Below are 13,165 nucleotides of genomic sequence, written 5' to 3'. Positions count from 1 at the left end.
GACACTGACTGGTGTATTCTTTATCATTGGTAGGACATGAAGCAGACGATGTAGATGTATTGATGCGTTATTGGTAGACATGAAGAGGTTGACGAAAGGTAACTGTTTCCGTAACTGTTAATCACTAATGTCTTTAATTAATTCCGTAAAGCATAATTATAAACAGATAAAAATAATCATCATTACCATCATTGTCGTCATTACCACCATCGTCATCATTATCATCACCACCACCATTATCGTCATCATTATCGTCACCAGCACGATCATCACCACCACAACAACCATCATTACCATCACCATTATCACCTTCATCATCATCACTACCACCACCATTATTATCATGACCACCACCACCACCATCATTATGATCAGCATCATCACCACCATCCACCACTACCATCATTATTATCATAATCACCCATCATCACCACCACCACCATCATTATCATTATCATCATCATCACCACCACCACCATCATTATTATCATCATCATCATCACCACCATCATTATCATCATCACCACCACATCACCACCACCATCATCATCACCACCATCATTATCATCATCACCACCACCACCATTATTATCATCATCACCACCACCATCATCATCACCACCATCATTATCATCATCACCACCACCATCATTATCATCATCATCATCATCATCACCACCATCATGATCATCATCATCACCACCACCACCATCATCATCATCATCATCATCACCATCATTATCATCGTCATCATCATCATCATCATCATCACAACCGCCGCCACCATCATTATCATCATCATCATCACCACCATCATCATCATCATCATCACCATCATCATTATCACCACCACCATGATTATCATCACCACCACCACCTTCATCATCACCACCATCATTATCATCATCACCATCATCATCATCTTCACCACCACCATCATTATCATCATCACCACCACCATCATCATCATCATCATCATCACCACCACCACCACCATCATTATCATCATCATCACCACCACCACCATCATTATCATCATCACCATCATTATCATCATCACCACCACCACCACCACCACCATCATTATCATCATCATCATCACCACCGTCATTATCATCATCACCACCATCCACCACTACCATTATCATCATCATCACCACCATCATTATCATCATCACCACCATCATTATCATAATCACCACCACCATCATTATCATCATCACCATCACCACCACCATCATTATCACCACCATCATTATCATAATCACCACCACCAGCATTATCATCATCACCACCATCATTATCATTATCATCATCACCACCACCATCATCATCATTTCCACCACCATCATTATCATCATCACAATTAGTATATTTTTAAATTGTTATAACATATTACTGCATAACTAAATAAGTAAATAAAAAATAAATAAATAAATAAATGTGTATTCTGTGTTTTGTTTTGTTTTTGAAACGTTTGTCACGTGATTCATGTCTTTTTCAGATATTCGGACAGTGACGATGAACATATATATGGTAAAATAAATTTTTTAGAGAGAGAGAGAGAGAGAGAGAGAGAGAGAGAGAGAGAGAGAGAGAGAGAGAGAGAGAGAGAGAGAGAGAGAGAGAGAGAGAGAGAGAGAGAGAGAGAGAGAGAGAGAGAGAGAGAGAGAGAGAGAGAGAGAAAACAGACAAACAAATAGACAGAGAGACAGATAGACAGAGAGAGACAGACCAAGAGAGTGGCAGACAGACAGACAGACAGAGACAGAAATACGGGCAGACAGAGAGACAGACAGACAGAGACAGAGACAGATTCCCCAACACATTGTCAATGAGACCGGACCATTTCTGTCTGGCCTTTACGAAATCAAAGTTAGATTTTGACGTTTTCGTCAGTTTCTCACACACTATGTCCCAGGTGAACGAGATTTGGTTTATAGTGTGTTCATTACAGTGCATGTAAAATAATTAATAATTAATTAATTAAACACTTTTAATTAAAATATTTTTGCAATTAGCTTGATGTTAAAGTTTTGCGTTTAGCACCATTGCTCACAAACTGTAAGTCGTAGATCGATGAAACTTGGTTTATAGTTTCACCTATGGGTGTTCGTTCATCACAGTGCATGTGAAAAGAATTAAAAATTAATTAATTAAACATTTTAAATTAAAATACTTTTACTGAACATTAACGTGTTGCGACCGACCTCGGTGGCGTCGTGGTTCACCCATCGAACTTAAGGTTAGAAGGTACAGGGTTCGCAGCCCAGTACCGGCTCCCACCCAGAGCAAGTTTTAACGACTCATTGGGTAGGTGTAAGGCTACTACACCCTCTTCTCTCCCACTAACCACTTACAATTAACAACTAACCCACTGTCCAGTGCTTGAACCTTAATTGGATATAAACACGAAAATGAATGAATGAATGAATGAATGTGTATTTTCCTTTCAAACAAACTAAGTCCTATATTGATGAATAGTTGTTCTTACGAATGTTAATTGTAATGCATGTGAAAAGATTTTTTTTTTACAATGAAACAAAAATTAAGATGAACATGTTATGAATGCAACTATCAGTCTGGGTGACACCGCATAAGGTTGGTAGGCAAGACTTTTAATTCCACGAAACTCTTGTTAAGAAAGCAAATATAATTAGGTTCCTTATATCTGTGACTTTTAATAGGACATAGCCCAGTGTAAAAGCACTCACCTGAGGTGCGATCGGTTTAAGATCGATCTCCGTCGGTGGACCCATTGGGCTATGTCTCGTTCCAGCCAGTGCATCACGACTGGTATATCAAAGGCCGTGTTATCCTGTCTATGGGATGGTGCATATAAAAGAACTATCTATTCATGGAAAAAAGTAGCGGGTTTCCTCTATAAGACTATATTTAAAAATTACCAAATATTTAACATCCTATAGCCAATGATTAATAAGTCAATGTGCTCAAGTGGTGTTGTTAAACAAAACAAATTTTAACTTTAACATTTTAGATAATACTATTCCTGGGAACCGAAATGCTTGGTACGTGCCCACTCCACCCACGAATAGTGAGAGTTGGGAGGAGAACAAGGAACGGCTACGTATCTGCCATTCCTATTTACTGGAGCAGATTGAAGCCAATGACATCATTCCCTATCTGTTTGAAAAAGAAGCCTTGACTCTGGATGACCGTGACGAGATCAAGCACACCAACCCAGCAACCAGACTGACCAGGAATGACATCCTCATTCGAAAAATCCTCCAAGGGAAGTCTACTGGATATGATATCCTGTTAGATGCTCTCAATGGAAATGGATATCCACACGTGGCAGACAAGTTAACATCAACACCTGTAAATTATATTCCAGGTGATCTAAACTGTGGTAAGTACAACACCTGTAAATTATATTCCAGATAATCTATAGTGAAATAGGTACAATATCTGTAAATTATAATCCAGATTATCTAAACTCAAGTAAGTACAATACCTGTAAATTATATTCCAGATTATCTAAACTCAAGTAAGTACAACACCTGTAAATTATAATCCAGATTATCTAAACTCAAGTAAGTACAATACCTGTAAATTATAATGCAGATTATCTAAACTTCGGTAAGTACAACACCTGTAAATTATATTCCATATAATCTATAGTCAAATAGGTACAATACCTGTAAATTATAATCCAGATTATCTAAACTCAAGTAAGTACAATACCTGTAAATTATATTACAGATTATCTAAACTCAAGTAAGTACAACACCTGTAAATTATATTCCAGATTATCTAAGCTCCGGTAAGTACAACACCTGTAAATTATATTCCAGATTATCTAAACTCAAGTAAGTACAATACTTGTAAATTATAATCCAGATTAGCTAAACTCCGGCAAGTACAACACCTGTAAGTTATAATCCAGATTATCTAAGCTCCGGTAAGTACAACACCTGTAAATTATATTCCCATTGATCTAAACTCGAGTACGTATTAATATCGCAGAGTGTATAGTTGTAAACTGTACTGAATAGGGAAACCCCTAATGGGACCGCTGAGTGTCCGCAAAGTTGATCCCACGATGTATTGCACCTTGGGCATTCACTCTACTCTTGAGCTACGTGATGTCTGGTTCTAACTGTGATGCTGGTGAGCCACGTGCCACCCCAAGATGTCTGGTTCTAACTGTGATGCTGGTGAGCCACGTGCCACCCCAAGATGTCTGGTTCTAATTGTGATGCTGGTGAGCCACGTGCCACCCCAAGATGTCTGGTTCTAATATTGATGCTGGTGAGCCACGTGCCACCCCCAAGATGTCTGGTTCTAATTGTGATGCTGGTGAGCCACGTGCCACCCCAAGATGTCTGGTTCTAACTGTGATGTTGGTGAGTCACGTGCCACCCCAAGATGTCTGGTTCTAACTATGATGCTGGTGAGCCACGTGCCACCCCAAGATGTCTGGTTCTAACTGTGATGCTGGTGAGCCACGTGCCACCCCAAGATGTCTGGTTCTAACTGTGATGCTGGTGAGTCACGTGCCAACCCCATGCTTTCTGGTTCTAACTGTGATGTTGGTGAGTCACGTGCCACCCCCAAGATGTCTGGTTCTAACTGTGATGCTGGTGAGTCACGTGCCACCCCAAGATGTCTGGTTCTAACTGTGATGCTGGTGAGCCACGTGCCACCCCCAAGATGTCTGGTTCTAACTGTGATGCTGGTGAGCCACGTGCCACCCCCAGGATGTCTGGTTCTAACTGTGATGCTGTTGAGCCACGTGCCACCCCAAGATGTCTGGTTCTAACTGTGATGCTGGTGAGCCACGTGCCACCCCAAGATGTCTGGTTCTAACTGTGATGCTGGTGAGTCACGTGCCACCCCAAGATGTCTGGTTCTAACTGTGATGCTGGTGAGTCACGTGCCACCCCAAGATGTCTGGTTCTAACTGTGATGCTGGTGAGCCACGTGCCACCCCCAAGATGTCTGGTTCTAACTCTGATGCTGGTGAGTCACGAGCAACCCCAAGATGTCTGGTTCTAATTGTGATGCTGGTGAGCCACGTGCCACCCCAAGATGTCTGGTTCTAACTGTGATGCTGGTGAACCACGTGCCACCCCAAGATGTCTGGTTCTAACTGTGATGCTGGTGAGCCACGTGCCACCCCCAAGATGTCTGGTTCTGACTGTGATGCTGGTGAGCCACGTGCCACCCCCAAGATGTCTGGTTCTGACTGTGATGTTGGTGAGTCCCGTGCCACCCCAAAGATGTCTAGTTCTAACGGTGATGCTGGTGAGCCACGTGCCACCCCCAAGATGTCTGGTTCTAACTGTGATGCTGGTGAGCCACGTGCCACCCCCAAGATGTCTGGTTCTAACTGTGATGCTGGTGAGCCACGTGCAACCCCAAGATGTCTGGTTCTAACTGTGATGCTGGTGAGTCACGTGCCAACCCCATGATGTCTGGTTCTAACTGTGATGCTGGTGAGTCACGTGCCAACCCCAAGATGTCTGGTTCTAACTGTGATGCTGGTGAGCCACGTGCCACCCCCAAGATGTCTGGTTCTAACTGTGATGCTGGTGAGCCACGTGCCACCCCCAAGATGTCTGGTTCTAACTGTGATGCTGGTGAGCCACGTGCCACCCCAAGATGTCTGGTTCTAATTGTGATGCTGGTGAGCCACGTGCCACCCCAAGATGTCTGGTTCTAATATTGATGCTGGTGAGCCACGTGCCACCCCCAAGATGTCTGGTTCTAATTGTGATGCTGGTGAGCCACGTGCCACCCCAAGATGTCTGGTTCTAACTGTGATGTTGGTGAGTCACGTGCCACCCCAAGATGTCTGGTTCTAACTATGATGCTGGTGAGCCACGTGCCACCCCAAGATGTCTGGTTCTAACTGTGATGCTGGTGAGCCACGTGCCACCCCCAAGATGTCTGGTTCTAACTGTGATGCTGGTGAGTCACGTGCCAACCCCATGCTTTCTGGTTCTAACTGTGATGTTGGTGAGTCACGTGCCACCCCCAAGATGTCTGGTTCTAACTGTGATGCTGGTGAGTCACGTGCCACCCCAAGATGTCTGGTTCTAACTGTGATGCTGGTGACCACGTGCCACCCCCAAGATGTCTGGTTCTAACTGTGATGCTGGTGAGCCACGTGCCACCCCCAGGATGTCTGGTTCTAACTGTGATGCTGTTGAGCCACGTGCCACCCCAAGATGTCTGGTTCTAACTGTGATGCTGGTGAGCCACGTGCCACCCCAAGATGTCTGGTTCTAACTGTGATGCTGGTGAGTCACGTGCCACCCCAAGATGTCTGGTTCTAACTGTGATGCTGGTGAGTCACGTGCCACCCCAAGATGTCTGGTTCTAACTGTGATGCTGGTGAGTCACGTGCCAACCCCATGATGTCTGGTTCTAACTGTGATGCTGGTGAACCACGTGCCACCCCAAGATGTCTGGTTCTAACTGTGATGCTGGTGAGCCACGTGCCACCCCCAAGATGTCTGGTTCTGACTGTGATGCTGGTGAGCCACGTGCCACCCCCAAGATGTCTGGTTCTGACTGTGATGTTGGTGAGTCCCGTGCCACCCCCAAGATGTCTAGTTCTAACTGTGATGCTGGTGAGCCACGTGCCACCCCCAAGATGTCTGGTTCTAACTGTGATGCTGGTGAGCCACGTGCCACCCCCAAGATGTCTGGTTCTAACTGTGATGCTGGTGAGCCACGTGCAACCCCAAGATGTCTGGTTCTAACTGTGATGCTGGTGAGTCACGTGCCAACCCCATGATGTCTGGTTCTAACTGTGATGCTGGTGAGTCACGTGCCAACCCCAAGATGTCTGGTTCTAACTGTGATGCTGGTGAGCCACGTGCCACCCCCAAGATGTCTGGTTCTAACTGTGATGCTGGTGAGCCACGTGCCACCCCCAAGATGTCTGGTTCTAACTGTGATGCTGGTGAGTCACGTGCCAACCCCATGCTTTCTGGTTCTAACTGTGATGTTGGTGAGTCACGTGCCACCCCCAAGATGTCTGGTTCTAACTGTGATGCTGGTGAGTCACGTGCCACCCCAAGATGTCTGGTTCTAACTGTGATGCTGGTGAGCCACGTGCCACCCCCAAGATGTCTGGTTCTAACTGTGATGCTGGTGAGCCACGTGCCACCCCCAGGATGTCTGGTTCTAACTGTGATGCTGTTGAGCCACGTGCCACCCCAAGATGTCTGGTTCTAACTGTGATGCTGGTGAGCCACGTGCCACCCCAAGATGTCTGGTTCTAACTGTGATGCTGGTGAGCCACGTGCCACCCCAAGATGTCTGGTTCTAACTCTGATGCTGGTGAGTCACGTGCAACCCCAAGATGTCTGGTTCTAAATGTGATGCTGGTGAGCCACGTGCCACCCCAAGATGTCTGGTTCTAACTGTGATGCTGGTGAGCCACGTGCCACCCCAAGATGTCTGGTTCTAACTGTGATGCTGGTGAGCCACGTGCCACCCCCAATATGTCTGGTTCTGACTGTGATGCTGGTGAGCCACGTGCCACCCCAAGATGTCTGGTTCTAACTGTGATGCTGGTGAGCCACATGCCACCCCAAGATGTCTGGTTCTAACTGTGATGTTGGTGAGTCACGTGCCACCCCCAAGATGTCTGGTTCTAACTGTGATGCTGGTGAGCCACGTGCCACCCCAAGATGTCTGGTTCTAACTGTGATGCTGGTGAGCCACGTGCAACCCTAAGATGTCTGGTTCTAAATGTGATGCTGGTGAGCCACGTGCCACCCCAAGATGTCTGGTTCTAACTGTGATGTTGGTGAGGCACGTGCCACCCCAAGATGTCTGGTTCTAAGTGTGATGCTGGTGAGCCACGTGCCACCCCCAAGATGTCTGGTTCTAACTGTGATGCTGGTGAGTCACGTGCCACCCCAAGATGTCTGGTTCTAACTGTGATGCTGGTGAGCCACGTGCCACCCCCAAGATGTCTGGTTCTAACTGTGATGCTGGTGAGCCACGTGCCACCCCCAGGATGTCTGGTTCTAACTGTGATGCTGTTGAGCCACGTGCCACCCCAAGATGTCTGGTTCTAACTGTGATGCTGGTGAGCCACGTGCCACCCCAAGATGTCTGGTTCTAACTGTGATGCTGGTGAGTCACGTGCCACCCCAAGATGTCTGGTTCTAACTGTGATGCTGGTGAGTCACGTGCCACCCCAAGATGTCTGGTTCTAACTGTGATGCTGGTGAGCCACGTGCCACCCCCAAGATGTCTGGTTCTAACTCTGATGCTGGTGAGTCACGTGCAACCCCAAGATGTCTGGTTCTAATTGTGATGCTGGTGAGCCACGTGCCACCCCAAGATGTCTGGTTCTAACTGTGATGCTGGTGAACCACGTGCCACCCCAAGATGTCTGGTTCTAACTGTGATGCTGGTGAGCCACGTGCCACCCCCAAGATGTCTGGTTCTGACTGTGATGCTGGTGAGCCACGTGCCACCCCCAAGATGTCTGGTTCTGACTGTGATGTTGGTGAGTCCCGTGCCACCCCAAGATGTCTAGTTCTAACGGTGATGCTGGTGAGCCACGTGCCACCCCCAAGATGTCTGGTTCTAACTGTGATGCTGGTGAGCCACGTGCCACCCCCAAGATGTCTGGTTCTAACTGTGATGCTGGTGAGCCACGTGCAACCCCAAGATGTCTGGTTCTAACTGTGATGCTGGTGAGTCACGTGCCAACCCCATGATGTCTGGTTCTAACTGTGATGCTGGTGAGTCACGTGCCAACCCCATGATGTCTGGTTCTAACTGTGATGCTGGTGAGTCACGTGCCAACCCCAAGATGTCTGGTTCTAACTGTGATGCTGGTGAGCCACGTGCCACCCCAAGATGTCTGGTTCTAACTATGATGCTGGTGAGCCACGTGCCACCCCAAGATGTCTGGTTCTAACTGTGATGCTGGTGAGCCACGTGCCACCCCCAAGATGTCTGGTTCTAACTGTGATGCTGGTGAGTCACGTGCCAACCCCATGCTTTCTGGTTCTAACTGTGATGTTGGTGAGTCACGTGCCACCCCCAAGATGTCTGGTTCTAACTGTGATGCTGGTGAGTCACGTGCCACCCCAAGATGTCTGGTTCTAACTGTGATGCTGGTGACCACGTGCCACCCCCAAGATGTCTGGTTCTAACTGTGATGCTGGTGAGCCACGTGCACCCCCAGGATGTCTGGTTCTAACTGTGATGCTGTTGAGCCACGTGCCACCCCAAGATGTCTGGTTCTAACTGTGATGCTGGTGAGCCACGTGCCACCCCAAGATGTCTGGTTCTAACTGTGATGCTGGTGAGTCACGTGCCACCCCAAGATGTCTGGTTCTAACTGTGATGCTGGTGAGTCACGTGCCACCCCAAGATGTCTGGTTCTAACTGTGATGCTGGTGAGTCACGTGCCAACCCCATGATGTCTGGTTCTAACTGTGATGCTGGTGAACCACGTGCCACCCCAAGATGTCTGGTTCTAACTGTGATGCTGGTGAGCCACGTGCCACCCCCAAGATGTCTGGTTCTGACTGTGATGCTGGTGAGCCACGTGCCACCCCCAAGATGTCTGGTTCTGACTGTGATGTTGGTGAGTCCCGTGCCACCCCCAAGATGTCTAGTTCTAACTGTGATGCTGGTGAGCCACGTGCCACCCCCAAGATGTCTGGTTCTAACTGTGATGCTGGTGAGCCATGTGCCACCCCCAAGATGTCTGGTTCTAACTGTGATGCTGGTGAGCCACGTGCAACCCCAAGATGTCTGGTTCTAACTGTGATGCTGGTGAGTCACGTGCCAACCCCATGATGTCTGGTTCTAACTGTGATGCTGGTGAGTCACGTGCCAACCCCAAGATGTCTGGTTCTAACTGTGATGCTGGTGAGCCACGTGCCACCCCCAAGATGTCTGGTTCTAACTGTGATGCTGGTGAGCCACGTGCCACCCCCAAGATGTCTGGTTCTAACTGTGATGCTGGTGAGTCACGTGCCAACCCCATGCTTTCTGGTTCTAACTGTGATGTTGGTGAGTCACGTGCCACCCCCAAGATGTCTGGTTCTAACTGTGATGCTGGTGAGTCACGTGCCACCCCAAGATGTCTGGTTCTAACTGTGATGCTGGTGAGCCACGTGCCACCCCCAAGATGTCTGGTTCTAACTGTGATGCTGGTGAGCCACGTGCCACCCCCAGGATGTCTGGTTCTAACTGTGATGCTGTTGAGCCACGTGCCACCCCAAGATGTCTGGTTCTAACTGTGATGCTGGTGAGCCACGTGCCACCCCAAGATGTCTGGTTCTAACTGTGATGCTGGTGAGCCACGTGCCACCCCCAAGATGTCTGGTTCTAACTCTGATGCTGGTGAGTCACGTGCAACCCCAAGATGTCTGGTTCTAAATGTGATGCTGGTGAGCCACGTGCCACCCCAAGATGTCTGGTTCTAACTGTGATGCTGGTGAGCCACGTGCCACCCCAAGATGTCTGGTTCTAACTGTGATGCTGGTGAGCCACGTGCCACCCCCAATATGTCTGGTTCTGACTGTGATGCTGGTGAGCCACGTGCCACCCCAAGATGTCTGGTTCTAACTGTGATGCTGGTGAGCCACATGCCACCCCCAAGATGTCTGGTTCTAACTGTGATGTTGGTGAGTCACGTGCCACCCCCAAGATGTCTGGTTCTAACTGTGATGCTGGTGAGCCACGTGCCACCCCAAGATGTCTGGTTCTAACTGTGATGCTGGTGAGCCACGTGCAACCCTAAGATGTCTGGTTCTAAATGTGATGCTGGTGAGCCACGTGCCACCCCAAGATGTCTGGTTCTAACTGTGATGTTGGTGAGGCACGTGCCACCCCAAGATGTCTGGTTCTAAGTGTGATGCTGGTGAGCCACGTGCCACCCCCAAGATGTCTGGTTCTAACTGTGATGCTGGTGAGTCACGTGCCACCCCCAAGATGTCTGGTTCTAATTGTGATGCTGGTGAGTCACGTGCCACCCCAAGATGTCTGGTTCTAACTGTGATGCTGGTGAGTCACGTGCCACCCCAAGATGTCTGGTTCTAACTGTAATGCTGGTGAGTCAGTGCCAACCCCATGATGTCTGGTTCTAACTGTGATGTTGGTGAGCCACGTGCCACCCCGAGATGTCTGGTTTTAATTGTGATGCTCATTTAATTTGGCTTGGCTACGAATTCAGGATAAAGAACTCTGGACTTTGGTCCTTTAATAGTCCTTTGAAATATCTTCATGGCCACCACCAGAATAATTATTATTGTATATCCAGGGGCAGTTTGACATTATGCCCATAACACTAACTGAAAAAAATAGTCATTTCATATGAAATTGTGAATTTTGTGAAGATGGACAATTTAAATGTGCTATAAATGACTTTTCTGCAATTATTTCCAAAACTGACATTTGGGTGCCGACTTAAGCATTCTTTCTTAATTTTCGATTTTAATTATTTAAAAAAAAAACTTGTTTTAAATTATTTTTTAAATGGATCCCTCTTGTACAAGCCTTTTCGTTGTGGTGAACATCCTGTACATTTCAACTATGGACTTGATGGCTGTAGGCCGTGCTCGTGACGGATTGCACCGGTAGGGCAGGATATGCTCATCTTTTGCGAACACCTTCATGTCATCACAGCTGTATATACTCCACTGCTTTCTATCATGGAAACAATCACCACTTTGCCTAGCATCCTTTCGACTCTGCCTAGTGCAGAGATAAGATTTTGATAACGGAATACGTTCTTTTTTCATTCAGATTTATGAACGAGTGTCGAAAATATATCCATCGCAATGTTGTTGAGGTGATCATAGTTGTTCAACCAGCCGAGGCCAGCACTCGAGACTCTAAATTACTCTCCTACTGTTACATTTCCCCCAAATTTTGTCCACACACAAGTTGTAAAAAACCCATTACAGTGACACAGATTCCACATATGAGACTGTAATGATGCCGCCAGTATCGACTTTGCTGAGATAGCATAGGGAAAAATACATGCAGTTTTCTGCCGTCTGCCATTTAGCTTTATGGCATACTCTTCAAGAGGGATGAAAGCTTCCCAAGTATGTGACGTAATTAATCTAAAATCAATGATCTTTAGTGGTATATTTAAACAAACAAAAAATAATTTTAAAAATTTGCTTTTATATCATAACATTTTATGACGTTGCTAGATAAGTCATATCCTTTCACCCCTCTTGAAGAATATTCCATAAAAAGTCAAAATGGCAGCCGGCACAAAATTACATGCTTTTTGCCCTATGTGATCTCAGTGAAGTCCATATTGGTGACATGGTTATCATTTAAAGACTGTCGAAATAGAATAAAAATGATTTTCGTCGATTATTTCTTTCATATTAAACTGACAAGTAAATATTTTGTAAATACCCATTCAATGATACTCTACCTAATTTAGCATTTACTTGTTTGGGCTCTCATTGACGTACAAGGTAGTGTTTACTCTTGAAATTAAACTAAAGATGTCAGTAAACAGGTGATTTGTGACTTTTATTGGAACAGACTGTAACACATTTTGATGTGTCCATTTCATTTACCCTAAAACAAACTTTTAATTTAAAACTGATTATTTTGAATTGCAGCATAAATTATTAATTATGATAAGCATATTTATTGAATATAAATTCAATATAAGTACATTAGAAATTTACACAATCTTGCAACAATTTAAAGGTGCTATATCATAGTTATATGCGAGCTGTGATAAAGATTCTCCAATAAAATGTATTTTCTACCAGTAGATAAAATTATTTCCTATAATCATTTATGGGCATCTTGTTAAAGGTGTCTTCTTTAAATGTTAAATCGAGATTTTTATATATATTAAAAAAATGATTTGCAATAGCTGTCATTGTGCAACATTGAGATAGCACCTTTAATACCAGTATAATGGATCACTCATAATGGTTCTTGACAGTTTTACTTATAAATGACTACAAACAGAAAGAGTCCCTCAAATATTTTAACAGCAATGAAACTGACACATTGACCAATTTTTTTATAGTCTATTCCAATAAAGTGCACAAATCACCTGTTTACTTTTTTATTTTTATTTCAAACACCACCTTGAACATCAATGAGCGCCCAAACAAGTAATGCTAAATTAGGTAGACTATTATTAAATAGCTATTTACCAAATATTTACTTG

General features: G+C 45.7%; 1 protein-coding gene across 1 annotated transcript in view; it reads left to right on the top strand.

Moving 5' to 3' along the window:
• The first annotated feature begins 68 nt into the window (after positions 1-68).
• The window catches only part of LOC121380464, a 30,566-nt gene continuing 17,469 nt past the window's right edge, over positions 69-13,165 (top strand). The window contains exons 1-3 of the mRNA XM_041509284.1: positions 69-98; positions 1,505-1,536; positions 2,999-3,370. The gene's annotated coding sequence lies outside the window, so the exon portion shown is untranslated. The remainder of the gene's footprint in view (positions 99-1,504; positions 1,537-2,998; positions 3,371-13,165) is intronic.

This window comes from Gigantopelta aegis, chromosome 9 (genome assembly GCF_016097555.1).
Source record: "Gigantopelta aegis isolate Gae_Host chromosome 9, Gae_host_genome, whole genome shotgun sequence".
Classification (NCBI taxonomy): Eukaryota; Metazoa; Mollusca; class Gastropoda; order Neomphalida; family Peltospiridae; genus Gigantopelta; species Gigantopelta aegis.
This window is presented reverse-complemented; position numbering and strand designations above follow the sequence as displayed.